The following is a 20,576-nucleotide window of genomic DNA, read 5'->3' on the forward strand; positions in this document are numbered from 1 at the left end:
AGCAGATGCAAAGGAACAGGAGAGGGGGTTTCTCCGATGGACTGAATGTGCTGAGTAAATGTGGCTATTTGAACGCGGGGCTGCATTTTCATCACCCTCTTTTCTTAATTGCCTCTCTTTTTCTCAGCATTCTCCTGCACTGAAATTAAACATCATAGTTCAGGATAATAAATTGCATTCCGAATATGAACACAAATGGATTTTCTAGCCTTCCCCTTTTGCTAAGCCCTCTCAGATGCACAGGCGGGCTTTCTTTGAGAAGGTTCTACTTTCTAAGGACATATGCAATCAGAGGCCAGTGACTGTCAGAACTGGAATCTATGCGATTTTAATTTGTAAAAAAGTTGTTGGTTGTTAACCTTGGAGGAGATTGCGCATCTCTAAGAAACCAAATCTTTGAGAGCTCTCCCTGGGAAATGATGTTACACATGAGCAGAAAATCCAGGCAAGAAAGGCTAATTGAATGAAGAGAGAGAATTAGGTTAAAAAATAGAGTACAATCTAGTATCACATTTTCAGTAGTGTAACTTGAAATGAAGGTGTCTTCAAGTTGCCGGTGATGCCAGAGTGTTTAGATGTTGGCCACAGATGGGGACACCTATTGAAATGTGTCTGAAGAAGATTAATAGGGCTTGTCACTGTTGGGAAAGCACTGCTTTGCTGTAAATTTCTACCAGCACAAGATGAATTACCGATGAACGCTCACTTATCAACCCCATCACTATCGTTCGACACTAAATCAAATTGAGAAGTTATCTGCAATCAGAAAATTTCTTTTTAAAATAGACATACACCTTTAGGCCCCAAACCCTTTAATAATCCCACTCAGAAAACAATTCCCGAGCCCATGATGCTTCTTTAGCTTGAACAAAATCATATCTTAATAATGAATATATTTTTAAGTTCACATGCAACAGACCGCTAGCTAGCCAATAGCAAAGTCTGATAGTATTTTAACGAGGGTATGAAGGCTTCTTGGAAGCCTGCATTTAATATTTCATAAAACGCATTTTCTTTGCTTTGAGATATTTCTCTCCCTTACTTGGAAGGCAAAGAGGAGAGTGGGTTTGCTGTTTTCCTGTTCTAAACCCCGTCCCTGTGAGCTATTTGTTATCTAATCCTTTGGTAAGATAAAATTATGAGAGAACCACAAGTTTAGGTAGAGAACAGTAGAATAGGATTAAGTGGATAATAGTGATAATTGAGGAAATGAATTTATTCTTTTATGATTTAACAGTGTCTTATGTCTAAGGTGGCTTATTTGAGAAACAAGACAGTGGCATTATCTCTTTTATTATCTGTTAACCAACTCCAGGCACCCGGAGGGTTTCCAACCTAGGAAGAATAATGTTTTAATAAAACCATGAACCCATGAGGTTTTATCTGGTTCTACCTGTTTAAAAATTATCTTGTGTGCATAACCCACTTGGTTTTTACTGCAATTCTTCCCAGGCAGATATTTTGAATTCCCATTTTGCTGATGAGTAAGGTGAGACTCTGAGAGTTAGCCAAGGCATGGAGCCAACAGGACCTCAGCCAGAATTCATAACTATGTTTCCTAGGTTCCTTTCGGGGCCTCTTTACTGCTAGTCATTATGTGCATGAAGAAGAAGAAGAAGAAGAAGATGATGGAATGAATAGCAGGTAGCATTTGCTGTAGACCACAACTATGGGAAACAGATATTCCCCTTCATTTAATCTCAATACATTCATTTAAAAAATATTCATTTTGATCTCTATCCAGCTCTCTGAAGTAGACACAGTTATTTCCATTATCCAAGTGAAAAAAGCCCCAGAGTCTTACAGAGTTTAGGGACTCACCTGAAACTCACATTGCTACTACACTGGGGACAAGTTATTCAAGTCCAAGAAGTCTACATTCAAAGCCCCTGCCCTCACCTATGCTCCTGTTCCTAACTGTAAGGAGTCTTCAGTAGCATGGAGTGGTCACAAGAAATCCCACTTATTTTTGGGATCTAAAAATCCCTCAGACTCTGAGGCAGTTTGACATAGTGGAATAGACCCTGGTTTGGAAACAAGGAGACCTGAGTTTAAGTTCTAGCTTTACCAGTTACTGTGTGACCTCAACGTCTTTGGTTTTTATGTTCCTCATCTCTCAAATGGGGCGGAGTCAATGAAACTGTGGGCATTGGTTTTGGATGTTTTCTTCTGTCATGGTGCCTTGGGGGAATGAAATGAGTGAGGAACGGAAATGGCAGCCATGTCTGAAGAGGTGAGTGGGGACGGGGGACGTGTAGGGCACTTTGAGAAGGTGTGGCTTCCATCCCTCAGACTGGAGACACTTAGCATCAGACGAGGTCTCTGCTTTCTTCTTCTCTGCTTCCAGAGGGCAGTGAATACTTAAGACAATGATCATTCTTTAGAAAACCATACAATTGAAAACTTACAAGAAAAACTGTCCCAGATTGAAGAAGAAAAACCCGAGGTGTGGAGCAGTTTAGGGGACTTATGTAAGGTCACCCAGCTGATTGGTGACAGGGAGAAAGTGGGCTCCTTTTCTCTCAGCCCCCTAAACCAGCAATCCACTCCCATGCCCCCCCCCCCCAAAATCTTCCTAATGCTATGCTCCTTATTCAATGAAAACATACTTTAGATCATCTGGTCACATCTCCACTATAACTTTTACTCTATTTTTGATACGATGGGTCGCATGGGTTATTATTGGTTGCACTATGATATCTTCCTGGATCGATCCCACAATAACTTTTCACAAAATCTCTTAAGTTAGCCAGCCAAACAGTCGAAACAGCAAAGAAGAATCACACGGTAATAAGACTATGCCACAATCTCCATTAGGTCACCATAATATTCCAATCTGTATTTATTACAACCCTCCTCTGATGCTTACATAACCAAACTTGCTAGATTTATATTCCCTAATGGTTCCCCAATGGGAAAAACCTGTGTTTTTTATCTTCCTTTTCCTGTCCCAAATCACCCTTTCACATACATTTGCCTGCTTTGGGACCCCCTGTCTGGGTTTCATCAGAAGTTGCAAGACAAAATGTGCATTATTAAGAAATATAAATATTTTCAGAAGCAATCAAAGGGATGAAAGATTGATTCAGCATGTAGATTGGACCTAATTCGAAGCAGCTTTGTTCTAATGAGGGCTACTGGGATAGAGTCAGGGAGCTGTTGTGGCCACCAGTTGGAAATTCCGAAATCATTAGGATAATTGTCAGGATTTCTCTTGCTAGGTTTGCTGGAGTATTTTTTGCAAGGTGTCTGCTCTAGTCTCTAGGCTGTGCCACCTTCTTCGTTACCCTTAGGGACTCGTGGTTGTTATCTTTGAGAAATCATGACTAATTCCTTCTCTTTAGAGTTTAGATCAGTGAGTACCTCCCTTTTTCACGACTGGGAAGTTGGCTTAGCATTAACTTTCATAAGAACATTTTGGCCTGGAGGCATCTGTATTACAATTTCTTTCTTGGCTTCATAAAAGGTATCACATTATCTACCTGGTCAATCTCTATTGGCTTTCAAAATAGAGACATGGAAAACCCTAATAAGCCTCATTAGGATATCTGCTTTAAAAACAACAGGCTGCCTCATTTAGCATGTTGCTTTGAAATGTCCCAGCAGAGCTGGGTGGTCACTGCTTGAATACAGGTATTGCTAATTTGGGATCTTTGTCAGTCTGGTAGCTCTGAAAAAAAAAAAAAAAAGCGTAATGTGTAGGTGGGATTTTAATACACAGGGGATCAACCCCTTATTGTTGTATTTTGTTTTTGTTTTCCTTCTTTCTCTCCTTTAATCCCACTTTTTGTCCACATGGCCATGTGTGAGAGATGGCTTGATTTTCTTGATATGGTTCAGCCATCCACAGCTGGAATTCCAAAGAAGACTGAAAATGTCTTTAAAATCAACACAACTCAGGGAGCCTCAGAGAACAAGTTTTCCTTTGTTGTAGGGTATAGTATTATTTGCTGTAGGTTTTTTGATATACATTCTAAATTAGGCCTGCAAAGGCATGCTTCATCTTTAATTCATCACTCTCAGCTGAAAGAGATTAGCAATGTCTAGCACGCACCCCTCGTATGGTGCTGACCTCATCAAGTATGGCCTGAAATTAATTAGCCTCATTCATTCCAAATGGAAAAGGATAATGGAGCAGCATTTTAGAGATGACCATCACAAATTGTTTGCAGCATATTTAAAAGGCCCCTATTTTCAAACCATGTAGATTAAAATTCTTTCCAGGGCCAGAGTTATCAGGGACTCAGAGCAAAGCCCGGTCAGGTTTCGTGTATGTATGTATGTGTGTGCGCATGCGTGTGCGAGTGTGCGTGCCTGCCGAGTTGTTTATTGTATGAGTGGTAGAGCCTGTGTATAGATGTGTCCGTGTTTAGCTGGGTTTGCTGCCTCGTATGACACCTGGAGTACTTGACCAGCAAAAATCTGATGTTAAATACTGTTTTAAAGGATGCAGTAATAGACTACGTTAGCGGATCTTTTTGTGTGTGTGTGTGTTGCCATGAAGTGGATATGCCCGCACAAACTTTGCTATTTTCCAGTAAGATGCTATTCATTGTCTAATTTCGAAACAGAAAAGCCTCTTAAAGAAATGCTCAATTTTCGTATTTTGAGTTATTTTTGAAACTCTCTATGACTTTTCCCAGTCTTTATTGTTTGATCATATTTCAAAACATGATTGAGGACTAACTGGGATTAGAGAATCACTTAAATTTACCATCTTTCTAAGATTAGCTGATTTTTTTCCCTTTTGGGGATTGACTAAGGGAGGCCAAGTTTTTGAATATCAAAACTGCTTTCTTTTCTAGCCAAAAAAATCTTGACCGGGCTTCTTTGGGATTCTCAAAGATGTTGTAAAGTTTATTTTTATGAGCAGTCATTTGGGGACTACAGATTAGAAGAAAAAGAAGGAAAAAAAAAAAACATGACATTTTCTGTTTTTAGATTTTAAATTTTAAAATAACATAAAATGTGGTCAATTTATGAAAAGGTATTACTAGTATTTGGGGGAATTTTATCTAGTGCACATTTCTTAAGGAAAAAAAAAATTCATCCCAGAATAACTTTGTTTAGTTAAATTAAGAAGTAGAAGTTCGAAGTAATGTAACTTGAAAGCTTCCAGTTAACTGTTAGAAAAATGCACTTTTAGGCCAATAATCTTTTTAGGGTGCATTGATATATTAATATCTCTATATGCAGGTTATTTAAGTTTATTTCGTCTTTGAATAAAAGAGAAACTGGAAGCATGTTGCCCCTATCTCTGCAAATGTAGGATTTAGAAATTTCTCTAGGCTCACTTTTGCCTAATTTTCTCATCCCAGAAGGCCCCTTTATCTAATGGGTATATATCGTTTATATGTACAAGATTATCAATCACGAACTGTGAACCTATCATTTTGACATAAAAGATCCATCCTTAAATCTCCTGAACCCTCTAGCATATAATTTGAGGAAATGTGCTAGTTTAAAGTCTGGGTTTCTGACTTCTGGGGGATGAAATATAAAAATGGAGAAAGCTTAAATTATACAAATTTGATTTTAAAGTCACAGTTTAACTGAGCCAGTGATAAAAGATGATGCAGTGCAGATCTTGAAATGTCGACAGAAATAGATAATTTTCTTAATTATCATCTGGTCAGTTTGGAATTTTGTGGTTAATAAACACAGTATGAAAGAAAGAGAAATATTTGCAAAAGTAGCTTGACTCCTTAAAGCATGTTGTCCAAAATACAGTTTCCTCATATTTTTTTATTATTAAGACAAAGAAATGCATACATTGTGTAATATTGTTATTTGCTCAAATAGTGAACAGCATGTCTCAATTTTTATTTAAAAAATTTTTTTATCAACTGAGGTGAATATGGCAGAAAACCCATAAATATAAGGATTAGGGCTGCATGAAATTTGAGTTCATTCAAATGACAAACCCAAAGTAAAACCCAGATGAACTTACCAAATTTCATTTGCTATCCACCTGAAACTATAAATCCTCTTCTGGCATTTGAGAGTAGAAAGGAGGTGCACTGAAAATTCAAACCAGGTTTTCCTCAACCTGACCCAGACTCACTAACTTTTAGGTAAACTACAGTTGTGTTGTGACTTCATAATGAAACTTTCATCCCACTTTAGCTAACGATGAATAGATGATGGGCTGGGGAAGAGAACCAGAAGATGTTTTTGGAATTGCTGTTTGTGTGTTTTTTTTCCCCCCACATTTTCTATAAAGTTCAGAAGTAGGGAAGAACAGTGTATGAAGCAAATTTTCAATGATGTATGTGGAAAGATGACTGCATAATAGACACAGAGGGGGAAATTGACCGTGAAATATACATAGGATTTTTAAAAAAGGAGAATCCCGGCAAAATCCTGTTAACCAACATTTCTTGAGTGCTAACTGTAACCCCGCACTGTTTTAAGCACTACACATGTGGCGATTCAACTTGGTTTACCATAATAGTACCAGACAAACACTATTATCTCTATTTTACTGATAAGAAAGAGTAGGTGCAGGGAAGTTACATAACTTGCTCTGCCCAAGGTTACACCGCTCTGAAGGGGATCTGAACCCCAGAATGTCTGGTTCTGGAATCTCCGCACTCCAGCACAACACCATGCTGACCCTGCATCGGAAATGCAATTACCATGTTGTTTGGAGAAGAAACAGAAGAATGGGAGAAATATTTTCCTATTTTTTAAACTACTGAGAACAGTAGTAAGTTTAATGGGAAAAGCTCAAGTAGAGAAAGCTCAATTCTAGTCTAACCTTATCCCAGAAGTGGGAGGGGAACTGACATCACAAATCTCCCATAAGTCTTTGCAGAGTTTCCATTTGGAATGTGACGTAAGTAGGATACCCTAGGGCTGAGGAGATAGAGATAAATGGGGTAGAATTTTTTTTGAAGATTTATTTATTTATTTTAGAGAGAGAGTGTGTGTGGAGGGGGGGCAGATAGGCAGAGGGAGAGGGAAAGAGAGAGAATCTTTTTTTTTTTTTTTAAGATTTTATTTATTTATTTGACACAGAGAGAGACAGCCAGCGAGAGAGAGAAGACAAGCAGGGGGAGTGGGAGAGAAAGAAGCAGACTCACAGCAGAGGAGCCTGATGTGGGGCTCAATCCCACTGGGATCACGCCCTGAGCTGAAGGCAGAGGCTTAACGACTGAGCCACCCAGGTACCCCAAGAGAGAGAATCTTAGAATCTGTGCTGAGTGCGGAGCCCAACCCAGGGCTTGACCCCATGACCCTGAGCTCACTACCTGAGCCAAAATCAAGAGTCTGACACTTAACCGGCTGAGCCACCCAGGCACCCCTAGAGTGGAATTTAAAGGAAAAAAAGTACAAGAATGACCCAGTGAGAGATTGTGGAGGAAAGATTAAAAAAAAAACAAAAAACAAAAATGAAATAAGTAAAACTTGGAGAAGCATTAGTTAACGTAAAACTCAACAGGATTCCAGAAATATTTAGAGGAGAAATTAAGGCCTAAAAATGTCATGAAGGAGATAGCAAATAGGTAAAAAGGAAAGTCTAAGAGAAAAGCAAATTAAGGGAACTCGGATTTTTTGTCAATAACTTGCCAGGTCCATAATGAAAGCTACATTGTCCTGGAATCCTGAAGAGATTTCACAGGAAAGACACATTTTGTTCCCTGCCTTGTATAGGTTGACTTAAAGACAGGCTGAAAAAAATATGGTTTAAAAACTGCTTTATAAAATATATAATGTATATACATATGTTATATTTATAAGCTATAATCATAATAACGTGGAATGCCCCATAATCTTTATATTCATGTTCTCATTTAATCCTCACGATGAGTTGCAAGGTATCTATTACCATCTGCACTTTATAGATATGGAAATTGAGGCTCAGGGAGGTGATGTTGCCTGTCTTGGGTCACACAGCCTGTAGTGTACCCCCCCCCCCCACCCCGAGTGTTCCCAAGCCTGGACTAAGGCCTCCCAGAACACCACACGGGCTTCTCTCGCACAGCATCCCTAGGACTTCGCCCAGAAGATGACGTCATAAAACAACTGGTTTTCGGCCAAATTCATTACGGTGCATTACCCTCAAGGAACGTACCAATAAGAACACATTATGCCAGAATGAGACATAGCCCAGCTTCTGAAATCTGGCTGGCATCCTCTAAGAGGTGGCCCTGTCTGCTCAGCTCTTGCAGAAGCTGAGCCTGTTAGGTAAACACCCGGATGTCGGCTCGGGTGTGGGAACAAATGATAGATAGATGAACATTCGAAAACAGAACGGATCTCCCGGAGCAGGCCCCAAGCCTCCTGTGTTTACAGGCCCCCAAATGAAATCACCTGGCTGTTTATAGGAGTCTTAGTGCTGATGAAAAGACAGCTACACTCCAAACTTTCCCCTGCCAAAGGAGAAAAGTTCCAGGTTCTTTAAAAAGTATGTAAAGCATCTGATCTGAACAGTGGCAACAGCATTTGGGACCAATTACCCAGATTAAGAGGCAACAATGCTCTGTTTACACTTTGTAGCCGAGAGCCCTTTGGCTCTGGCCCACAGGCTAGAGATCACAAATTACACAAATTTCAGCCTAACTTGACTTCTCTTTTGACCTAGGTGTCTGAGTGGAGAGAAGAGCAGATAGAAAAGCCTTGTTGCTGTTTGCCCTAAGCTTCAGCAGATGGGAAACCGAGTGTTGTCTTCCAGGTAAGGCATTCAGTCTTACATTCCTGCAGTGAAAGCAATGGATTCTTTTATCGCTCAGGGAAGGGTCTGCCTGTGTATGATACGTCCGGATACAGTGTTTCAGTCTGCTACCCCTCCAACACCATTTTTGCGAAAGAAGTTAAAAAATAAAGGCTCCTTGACATCTTTTGGTTAGTTAACCATAGCACTCCAGTTCAGCTCCATTTTCCAGAATACCGTGGATTAATCAGTAACATTTGGTAGATCGTGAAGTTATGCCGGGAGCATTGCGCTGCTGAGCATTGGTCAGAGGTAGATGGCGGCCAGTAAAGCCATTGTGGGCAAAAAAAAAAAAAAAAAAAAAGAAAGAGAAAAAAAAAAAAAAAAAGGAGGCACCATTTGGTCCAAAATCAGAGGCTGGTAGGGATTTGAATCATTTGGGCTTGAGATTAAAGTTCCTCCCTTTACAAAGGAGGACCAGTCCCCACTTGGCGTAACCCTGATAATTCCAGAAGTTTCTTTGAAAGTTTTCCTCTTTCCTTTAACATAATCCTGATGTGAAGGGCTTGACCTTGCCGGGGGAAAGGAACCACAAAGGTCAAACAGCAAGGAGGAGAAACAGGAGGCACAGGCCTGCCAAACACAGCGGTGTGGAAAAGACAAGCCATTATTTTACCAGTAGGCATAATGCGCATGTGTTCAGAGATTTATAATCTGACCATTCTAACACCACATTTAGACCATCGCATTGGAAACATCCATAGGCAGGGACTGAGCTCTTTGTCAAGTTCTCTAGGTTGGATGGTCATTTAGGAGAAAACAGGATGGAGGTGGCGATTGTGGAGTATTATGGGAATCTTAATGTTCAAAGCATTTTTCTAACTCGAGAATCCAGTGTCCGCTTCATGGAGGCTGTCTTCTGAGACAACTTCTCTTTGGTGGCATTTCCAGTCCCCTCCCATGTCAACACATTTTTCTGATAAAAACTGACCAACAATCAACAGGGATTTTTCTGACCCTGGTTTATCTCAATAATTTATCATTTTCTGCAGTGTCAGAGCTTCCTGACATTTACAATTAACTCACAAATTAACTTAGAAATGATAGTAAGCTCTCAGCTAAATGATCTAGTGGCCACTGGGGACCAGACCAATTTTCTAGAATAAGGTTAGGACTAAGTGGCTCTGGAACAATGCTGAGGTTGGTTGTGTAGAAATAGTGATTAAGTGTGAGCAGGAATCTAGGGAGGAAAGGGGAGATTTTATCTGCCCCTGATTCCATTAGTTACTTGGTCCTCTGATATTTCTTCATCTGTAAAACAGGGGTAACTGGTTTTAAAAATGTGGCAGAATTCAAGGCTCCATAATGGAATCGAGAAGTCTTGAGTCTTTTCCTCTGAAGGAAGCTTGGCGAACACTGGTCCAACTTCTCACCGATGCCAGAGGTCTGGAGATAGGCAGACCGCCAGGCTGACGTGGATTCAGCAATTTGTAAGAGTTGTACATTTAAGGCAGGTAGCATGAAAATGTGAAGGTCTGGGTGAAGGCTGCCAGACGGGGTCAGCCACCTAAAGACGTGGGAGGGGCAGGGCTCACTCTCCCCAAGGCTACCACTGTTGGGAGCTTTTTTTTTTTTAAAGATTTTATTTATTTATTTTACAGAGAGCGAGACAGCCAGTGAGAGAGGGAACACGAGCAAGGGGAGTGGGAGAGGAAGAAGCAGGCTCGCAGCGGAGCAGGGAGCCCGACGTGGGGCTCGATCCCAGAACCCTAGGATCACTCCCTGAGCCGAAGGCAGACGCTTAACGACTGAGCCACCCAGGTGCCCCGGGAAGCTTTGTTTTTTAGAAATTTTTGTTCCTTCTATGGGAGCAAAAATCTCTCTCTGGAGCCTTTCTGTTGGGTTGGATTCTGTCCTCAGAAGCAGCACAACTCAACCTCATCCCTCTACCATGCGACAGATTTTCAAACACTGGAAGATAACTTTTGCCCTCCTCACCACCTCAAAGCCACCAGTTTTGTTTTATTGGCAAAATTCTCCAGTTCCACATACGACCGGGACTCAGAGGTTTTGTTTTCTTCGGTTGGCCTTGGTGTGCCAGATTCTCTTAAGAAACGTCCAGCAACAAATAAAATACTTTGAAGTCTCATGACCAGCACTGTCCACCACGTCATGTGACGGGCTTTCAACAGAGCCCTGAGTCAGGGAGGAGTCCGATCCGTGGAGTCAGATCTCAGCCATCTAGGGCTTGTACAGGGGATTTATTGCATTTAAGATCGTCTCATGTTTATCCCCATTAAATTGCATTTTGATTTGGCTTTTTGGTAGCTTATAGAGTCTGTCTTTCTCATCTTTGGTTCCTTTACAAATTGACTAGCAGGTTTTTTACAAAGTTGTGTGCTGTTGTTGTTGTCGTTTTGTTTTTTTAAGTAAGCTCTACGCCCAACGTGGGGCTCGAGCTCACCACCCCAAGATCAAGAGTCGTGTGCTCTACTGACTGAGCCAGGCAGGTGCCCCTCTTTTACAAAGTTTTGCCCAATCATTGATCTAAATATTGTAGAAGCCAAGGGTTTCTGGAGCTTCTAGGGTCTTTGCTGTCACTAGTCATTATGTTGAGAAGAGTTACAGGTTTATTTCTTCAATTAGCTCATAAGCAGTGATGAATAGTAGGGTCTCTGGAAGTAGATTTGCCTGGGTTTAAATTCTGGGTATCCTGATATACCAGGCGTGTGACGGTGCGCATGCTGATTTAATTTGTCTGTGCCTCAGTTTCCTCATTTGTAAATGGGGATAATAATTTAACTCTCACATATGGTTGTTTTGATGATTAAGTGAGTTAATAAACGTAAGGCACTTAGACTAGTGACAGGCACGTAGCATGTACTATTTATTGTATAAAGGAAATAAATCAAGACAAGGTCCCTAAGGATAGGGACCAGTATCTCATTTATAGCTGTATCTCCAGAGACTAGTACTGTGCCTGGAATATATTTGGGGCCAATATATTGGATAAATGGACAAATGAGTTTCCGTAGTGTTCTGGACACTGGTACAAACAGGCAATATAATCAATGCTAGGGTTTCTAATGCTAACAGATTTTCAATATTATTATAACAAAGATCTTGACTATGGAAAGAGGTTGTGTATATTCAACCTCAGACCATCATTGTGGTGGTTATTTTGCTGCATGATTTTTCTGTGAACGATCATCAGTGTCACCTGTGTCTTTCTTGATGCTAATCTGTTGTCTCTGGTTAGCATGGAAGGCCGGGAGAGTCACACACGGAAGTCCAGTCTCAACTCAGAAAAAAAAAAAAAGGAAAGATTCTGCTCAGTTTGCTTGCACCAAGCTGAGAGGGGACACTGTGTATTTTTAGCATGAAAAGAAGCTTAACCAAAGCATGCTAGCATTCCTGAGTCAGATCTTCACGTTGTTTAAACTTTTGCAGATTCCCCAGCGTTGGGCAGACTCATTCAAAACTACATGCTCAAAAAATTAAATGTCTTAAACATCATCCAGGGCAGGGAAGTTCCTGCATTTCCCTAGCTTCCCATTACCACCCAAACTTCAGTGCTGACATCAGGGTAGGTCTTGATTTAAGTGCATAGCAACATAACGCTCCCCTGGGTTCCGCTTCGGTATATTAAATCCGGTTCTCGTTGGACTGAAAATTTAAATCTTTCAGAGATCTTTTTTCCATGTAATTCCCTTTGAACTTCCGTCCATGCTAACTTTAAACACGTTCGGTATTTTCCTCCTCCTATATGAATACAGTCGAGCTCAAAGAAGGAAATTCACCAGTGTTTTCTCCTTTGTATGTGTTCAATAGGTACCCTTGAAGCAATTACCTACTGGGCGACGTGGGAGGAGCCACCCTGTGGGAGCAGGGGCCACCGGTAATATGATACGTGGTTGTTGTGTGTGTAAAGTGCTAATACTTTTGACAGCGACCATCCTGAAGGGGTGTAGCAAGTCATTTGAAATTTGTACACAGACTGCCCTATCCATTACGCATCACCCATATCATACCCATAATCTCCCAAGGCAGATATGCTATTACACTCAGCGGGCCAAGGTCTGCCTGTGCTTATATACACACAACTCCCACTGACTCTGTGCCACCGAGGCACTTCAATGGGAGTTGTCAGCGGCATAAATTTAGCCCGGGACCGTCACAGCCACAGCGGGCGCAGCTAAACAGAGAGACCTGGCTGTGTGTTAAAAAGGCTGAGGAAGAACAAAAAAGCTGCCAGTTTTCATAAGAAATCTTATCCCTAGAGCGTTAAGAACTGTAGCCTGACACTCGGCACGCTATCCTCGTCCCACAACCTGCCGATCCCAGGCTGGGACTTGGAAGAAGCTAAAACAGAGGGGCCGTTAAAAAAAATGGTCTGCTACAGGGCATAACGATGGTTTGCATCCAGCCTTAGTATGTGAGGGAAGATTTCCCCACCGGTGATCCTCAGAGCATTTATTTATCAAAATGTAAAGGAACATCTTGGAACCAAGGACCCTCTTTAAATATAGAATATTTAAAATACATAGAGCAAGGGTACAAAGATGCCCCGCTTTTGCGAGTTACTGGTTTATCCATTTGAGTCACACGGGGTCCTGGGTGTTCTGATAAGTAACATACGTAGCGTCGTGCTAACGTGAGAATTGCCCTGTTAGTCACTTCATGGTGCCGTCTGCCATGTTACTTAATGTGATTCTCCGGGAGCTCTTTCTTGGTCTTTCACACATCCCCACATCATACCTTATAAGTGACCAGGTGTCACTGACCTCAAGCATGCAGTAAATTTCAGGATTTTAATTTCGACTCTGAGCCCCTGCCATTGCCAACAATGAGGTCTACTAATTCTAATCATGAAAAATGCTGAAGTCTGGTGAGCAGAGCCTCTGTTCAAGTCCTTGCTTCGTGTGTCTTGGGTATGCTGCTTGACATCTCTAAGCCCCAGTTTTCTCGTCTGTATACTGAGGTGAATAATACCTTGTTTGTGGTGATGCTGTGTGGACAGGACCAGATAAGATGTGTGAGGCACTCAGCACAACATAAAATCTGTTGAATGAATGGATACAGGTGTCATACTGTATGATACACAGAAGGCACTCAATAAAATCCCTCATCTCCTCCTCCTTCCTCTCTTCGTCCCCACCACAGTTTCATAAGCTGACGTTCATGCAAGCCTATGTATATTAAGGAAAATACTGCCTTTAAAGAAAATAACTTAATTAAACAGTATTCCGTGAATGACAAATGACCACACAGTTAACAGAACACATTTAAAGCTATACTCATCCTTTGATTGTTGTTATAGAGCAGATAAGCATGATCTATTTAAAAGGAAAATGAAAAAATAGAAAATAAGGAACCAAATTAGACATTCAGTCAAGTCTGATTAATGGTTACTTCCAACAGAGATTTTAGCTGAGTATAGGACCCTTGCATCTCTGTTAATGTACAGTGGTTAGGGATGACCATTTTCAGAAGTCGAATGCATAATTCATTCACAGAGATTCTCTTTCTTAGTTTGGAAAGACCAAAAGTCGGGCACAATTCTGTTAATGCTGTAAAACTGGTATGTTTCATGATAATGAATTTAGAGACAGAAAACTGTCTTTGTCCTGAATAAATGTAGCTTTCCTGTCATTTCTTCATTTTTTTTTCATTTCTTCAATATGAGGACCCTAGTTGGGAGTAGAATTAATCATGTGTTAAAAAATTACATCACTCTAAAAGACTTCCACTCATTCTACAAAAGGTAGTCTAGGTCATTTTTAAAAACGAACGCGTTCTCAAACAGGAAAAAGTGCAATAGGTTAATTTGAAAAGTATGAATAATTCAACACGGAATCATGCATTTCTTTTTACATATTTTCCCATATAAAACTGTTGCTTTATCATTGTTAAGTAAACTCTCGTTGGTGCATGTCACTTCCTGAAAGCTCTGATAGGAGATGCAGTATTGTGGTTACTAGAATAAAGTAACAACTGAAGTTTAATATGTTTGGAAAGAGCACGTGCTGGTGCACGCGCGCGCGCGCGTGCGTGCGTGTACGAACAGACTTTTTCCAGTTCACAAAGTTGAAGTTGCAGTTAGAAAAGGTTGACAGTGAGGGCACCCGGGTGGCTCTGTGGTGTAAGCGACTTGGTTTTGGATCAGGTCATGATCTCATGCTTTGTGGGATCGAGCCCCAGGTCAGGTTCCTTGCTTGGTGGGGAGTCTGCTTGAAGTCTCTCCCTCTGCCCCTCCCCCCACTGGCTCTCTTTCTCTCAAAGTAAATAAATCAATCTTAAAAAATAAAGAGAATGTTGACAGTGAAAAATATTTGAACAGGATTTGTACAAAGTTTAGGGGATTTGCAGAGCTTTGTGCCTACGAATTTGGTAGTGAAGGTGACAGGGCAGCCTCTCCTACCTGTGTAATCAAATGAGCAAAAATACAAGATTTACTCGTATAAGTTTAGGTAGTAAATTAAGCTCTAAACGGAAAATAAAATTGATATGCACACACTCCAGATAGACATGGGGAACTCCTTAGATGTTCTTTGTCTTATCTGAGATAATAGAAAAATAGTAAAATTTACAGTTGCCTTGTACCTTCTAACTTCACTTCCTTCTCTGTGGGGCTGACCATATGGCCTCTCACGTCCGGCTCACGGTGCGTCGGTGAATCTTGTTTAAGAGACATTCTTTTTACGAAGCGAGGTGGTCCCCCGGCTTAGCCACAGTTTGCCTCAGTTCGAGGGATCCCTCCACTCAGCCCGGCGGAGGCGGATCATGGTATCATCACATCAGCCTGCACGGAATCGATTTAGGACACTACGCATTTCCTCAAAAATTAAATTCCCCGTGAAAACTTAACAGGACCAACAAGGACATCAGAAAAGCGTTTTGGGAAAAGTGCCAGAAGTTGAGCGAGAGGGAAGGCAGAATCCTTGGTATCAGGGAGAAGGGGAAGAGGGTCAGACGGAAAGAGAAGCGAAAGGAAAAGCAGGGCAGGAGGAGAGACACGAAGGAGAGAAGGGACCTAAATTAGAACAAGAGGCTATGTTTATTAATAACCTTGCTGACCCACAGGCCCCTGACACAAAATACATTAAGTATTGTTGGGACACTCTGCTCTGTCACTGCAAGGAGGACCAAATACAATAGTGTGGGAAGCTGCAAACTTTCTGAGAACAGATGAAAAAAAGAGCCACCACAACGGAAAAAAGCCAGACTAGGGCGAGGGCACAGACTCACCAGCTGGAGCCGTCCTGCAGCCCGGGTTCCCCTTTACTTTCCTGCAGCACCTTCTCTGGCTTCCACGCTTCCAGCAAACTAGAATGGAAAACACACAAGACAGGTTTTTTCTTTGCTTGCAAAAATAATACATGTCCATTGCAAAACGTTTGGAAATTATGGAAACACGTGAAGAAGTAAATAAAATCCGACTGTAGTCCGGAGGCCTTGGTGGCTCAGTCGGTTAAGTGTCTGCCTTCCGGTCGGGTCATGATCCAGGGACCCTGGGATCAAGCCCCGCATGGGGCTCCCTGCTCAGTGGGGAACCAGCTTCTCCCTCTCCCTCTCCGCTGCCCCTGCTTGTGTTCTCTTGCTCTCTCGCTCTCTCTGTGTCAAATAAATAAATAAAACCTTAAAAAAAATAGACTATAGTCCCACTACTTCTTCCTCTACATTTTTTTTTTAGAGCGAGAGAGTGTGCACCCACGCACAAGGATATGGGGAGTGGCAGAGGGCGAGGGAGAGAGAATCTCAAGCAGACTGTATGCTGAGCTCAGAGCCAGAGGTGGCGCTCGATCCCACAACCCTGAGATCACAACAGGCTGAAATCAAAAGTCCTAGACTCCACCCACTGAGGCACACCGTGCCCCTCCTTTATGTTTTTACCGACATGTACGAAAAGTAAGATTGAGGCCCTGCTATCATCCACTTGTCTGTGATTTGGTTTTCCTTTTTTTAAGATTTTATTTATTTATTTGTCAGAGAGAGAGAGAGAGAGAGGTAGGCAGGCAGAGAAGCAAGCTCCCCTCTGAGCAAGGAGCCGGACACAGAGCTTGATCCCAGGACTCTAGGATCATGACGGGAGCCAAAGGCAGACGCTTAACCGACTGAGCCACCCAGGCGTCCCTGTGATTTAATTTTCCCATCTGACAAGTCATAGTAAGTATTTGCTTCTGTGTTGAAACGATTATAAAGCATGATTTTTATGTTGGCACCCTGCTTATTTGTAGGTATCATAATTCAGTTGACCTCTAGGTAGATATTCACATCGTTTATTAACTTTTGGCCTTTATAAAATCTTTGCGCGCATCTCCATTTCTTCTGGAAATTACTATAAGCAAAATTCCTGGGTCAAAAAGGCTTTTTTTTTTTTTTTTTTTTTGGCTAAGATTTGCAGAGCTGCCCTCCAAAGTGTTTATGCCAATTTATATTCCCACCTGCAGTGAATAAGAATGCAGAATTCACAAAACCATCATTAAGTCTCCCCCAAAGATAAGAAACTTAGAATCCTATTATGATTTGTATTTCTTTGATTTTTTTTTGTGATGTTAACTTTCATGTTTCTTGGCTATTTGGCTTGTTTTGTGAGTGTGTAATTTGCCTGTTATTTGCACTTTTATTTATTTCAAAATTTACAAAATTGAGTTTCTGTTAAATTGTAAAACTTCTTTACATGTTAAGTTTATTAACTCACTATCACGCACTGCAAGCATTTCGTCCATTTTATCATTTGATTTTTAATTGTTAATAGATTTTTAAAAAGATTTTATTTATTAGAGAGAGAGAGAGTGCGAGTGGGGGGGAGACACAGAGGGATAGAATCTCAAGCAGACACGAGGTTCGATATCATGACCCTGAGATCGTGACCTGAACTGAAGTCAGGAGTTGGACGCTAAGGGACTGAGCCACCCAGACACCCCAATTGTTAATGGATTTTTTAATGTATATGTTTAAAATCCAAGCACATAAATATTTTCCTTTATTCTTTCTTCCTCTGCTTTTATGTTCAGAAAGACGTTGCGCATCCCAGCGTCAGATAAATATTAATCTACATTTTCTACTGCTTTTGTGGCTCTTTTTATTTTTTAAAAAAATGTTTAAATATCCTATTTGTTTGGAGTTTTTTTGATCTGTGTAGTAAGAATCTATATACAACAACCTCTTTTCCTTACTGATCTAAATCTTGTATGTTATTTATTGGGCCTGTTTCTGTATTTCTTTCTTTCTTTCTTTCTTTCTTTCTTTCTTTCTTTCTTTCTTTCTTTCTTTCTTTTTTTTTAAAGATTTTATTTATTTATTTGACAGAGATAGAGACAGCCAGCGAGAGAGGGAACACAAGCAGGGGGAGTGGGAGAGGAAGAAGCAGGCTTCCAGCAGAAGAGCCTGATGTGGGGCTCGATCCCAGGACCCCCGGGATCACGCCCTGAGCCGAAGGCAGACGCTTAACGACTGAGCCACCCAGGTGCCCCTGTTTCTGTATTTTTCAATTTTATTTCATTATCTTCATGTCTTCACCGCTTCTTCTGCCAAAACCCTCCCTTTTTTATTTTTACAATTTAAGACTATGCTTTCATATCCAGTAATGCAAGTTTGTTGTCCTTACAATTAGTTTTCTGGGTTACGCTCCCCTCTTTGTTATTCCGTAAGAACTCATCCAGTTCAAAATGTGCGTGAGTACAATTTATACAGTAACGTGTGGGCACTTGAAGTCCTTAATACTGAGTTTCCTCGGCTACAAGTAAAACATGCCTCTCGTTTATCTTTTCCTGCGAATTTCTGCCAAGTTGTAGTTTCTTCATGTAATATCTCACTATAGTCTCAAGTTTATCGATTGTTGTTGTGAATACTGTTTCTCTATTAAATTTTATAACTGCTGAGGGAAGTTGCCTACTTACATATATTTTTTTTTTACTTACATGTTTTTATTTGGCATTTGCCACTTTTCTACTTTTTGTTCACAGGGTTTGCCAGTTGACTCTTTTGAACCATATAGGTAAATGTTATCAGCTGCAGATAATGATAATTTTGTCCTCTTCCTTGAAATGACATAATTTCTTCTTCATTTTTTCCCTGTCCTATTGCAAAAGATTAGAACTTTCAAATTATTTTAAAGTATTCTTTATTGGACACACCTCCAATATTTTGCTACTAAGTAAGATGGCCTGAATACATTGTATTTCTGAAGAACTCTAGCTTCTGGAAAGTGTTTTTGGCTTCAAATGGCCATCTCCCTCCCGAACCTTCTGTTCACCGGCCCCCTTGGATGTCTCTCAGCCCTCTCTTCCCAGAACTGAACAAGTCTTACCCTTTTCCCTTGTTTTTCTTTTAAAGGTTTTATTTATTTATTTATTTATTTATTTATTTATTTATTTATTTATTATTTTAGAGAGAAAGAAAGATTGTGAGCAGGGGGTGGGGTGGGGGAGAGGCAGAGGGAGAGGGAGAGAATCTCAAGCAGAGTCCAATGTGGGTCTTGATCTCAAGACCCCGAGATCACGACCTGAGCTAAAATCAAGAGTCAGATACTGGGGCGCCTGGGTGGCTCAGCCAGTTAAGCATCTGCCTTCAGCTTGGGTCATGATCCCGGGGTCCTAAAATTGAGCCCACATAGGGCTCCCTGCTCGGTGGCAAGTCTATTTCTCTCTCTCCCTTCTGCTCCTGTGCTCTTTCTCTCTCTCTCTCTCAAATGAATAGATTAAAAAATCTTAAAAAAAAAAAGAGGGTTAACCAATGGAGCCACCCAGGCACCCCAAGTCTTACTCTTTCATATGTAAGAATGTTCTATTTCTATGCAGACAACCTCACTGCTTACCTACTGATGCTTCTTTTCTTAATACCCACATTTCTCAGTCCAACATATTCATCACAAATCAGAACCACTACTGTTTTAGTTAATGCATCATAGGAAACGACCAGGCTATTTTCTGCCAACTTAAAAGTTAGTGTCTTATGGAAGAATTTTTTTTTCCTTTAATGTTTACGTTTTAAGAAAATGCTGAACTATTTTCTCACATAGGAATTATTTCATTAGAATTTGCTGACTTTTTGCCAGCAAAAAGCAAAAATAACCTGGGATTTTGCAGATGCCATGTGAAGAGGGTTGGTTCCATGGGTTAGATGGGTTAGAACAATATGTAAAAGCAAGACTGAGAAAAAGAATGGCAGGAGTGGTTAGCAATGGCAGGGGTCACCTATGCGGAGGGAGAAGGGTGAGTGCCTTTGGCGAGGGGTCAGGTCTCACAGCCGTGGGAAGTGGAACGGTCTCTCTATCACTCTGAGACTCCATTTCTGCAACTCTACATTTGGGGTCATCACGTGTTTTGCAAGTATAATGTAAGAATGGGTGACGATGGGTCTAAAGCATCTGGTAGGACACTTGGCACCTATCAGGCACTTGCTAAGAAAAATGGCAGGCTTCTGGCGAGATTTGAAGGCAGGATGATGGACCATGTTATAGATAATAAAATGGAAAGAAAAGACCTTTCCCTGCTACACCGTTAACCTGAAGCATGTTCAAGAATTTCAGGATTTAGGGGCGCCTGGGTGGCTCAGTCAGTTAAGCATCTGCCTTTGGCTCGGGGCACGATCCCAGGGTCCTGGGATCGAGTCCTGCGTTGGGCTCCCTGCTCAGCAGGGAGTCTGCTTCTCTCTCCCTCTACCCCTCCCTTGTGCTCTCTCTCTTGCCAATAAATAAACAAAAATCTTAAACAAAAACTTCAGGATTTAGCCAGTAGGCAGTGCTATATGTGGGGTCGGTTCCAAAGGTCCCCAGCCTTTGCCCAAGGCAGTGGAAACCCTTAGTCCTTCTCTTTTCTATCTGGTTTGGCCCTTTCTGTGAATGCCAAGCATCACTGGACCCCGCTTTCCCTCTTACCCTGATGGAGCATGAGCTCTGAATGTTTAGATTTCAACC

General features: G+C 41.2%; 1 protein-coding gene across 2 annotated transcripts in view; it reads left to right on the plus strand.

Moving 5' to 3' along the window:
* LOC103660007 overlaps positions 1-20,576 on the plus strand; it is a 173,877-nt gene that overhangs the window by 12,498 nt on the left and 140,803 nt on the right. For both annotated transcript variants that reach the window (XM_040642740.1, XM_040642739.1), the window contains exons 2-3: positions 8,588-8,677; positions 12,488-12,554. The gene's annotated coding sequence lies outside the window, so the exon portion shown is untranslated. The remainder of the gene's footprint in view (positions 1-8,587; positions 8,678-12,487; positions 12,555-20,576) is intronic.

This window comes from Ursus maritimus, unplaced genomic scaffold (assembly GCF_017311325.1).
Source record: "Ursus maritimus isolate PB19 unplaced genomic scaffold, ASM1731132v1 scaffold_27, whole genome shotgun sequence".
NCBI lineage: Eukaryota > Metazoa > Chordata > Mammalia > Carnivora > Ursidae > Ursus > Ursus maritimus.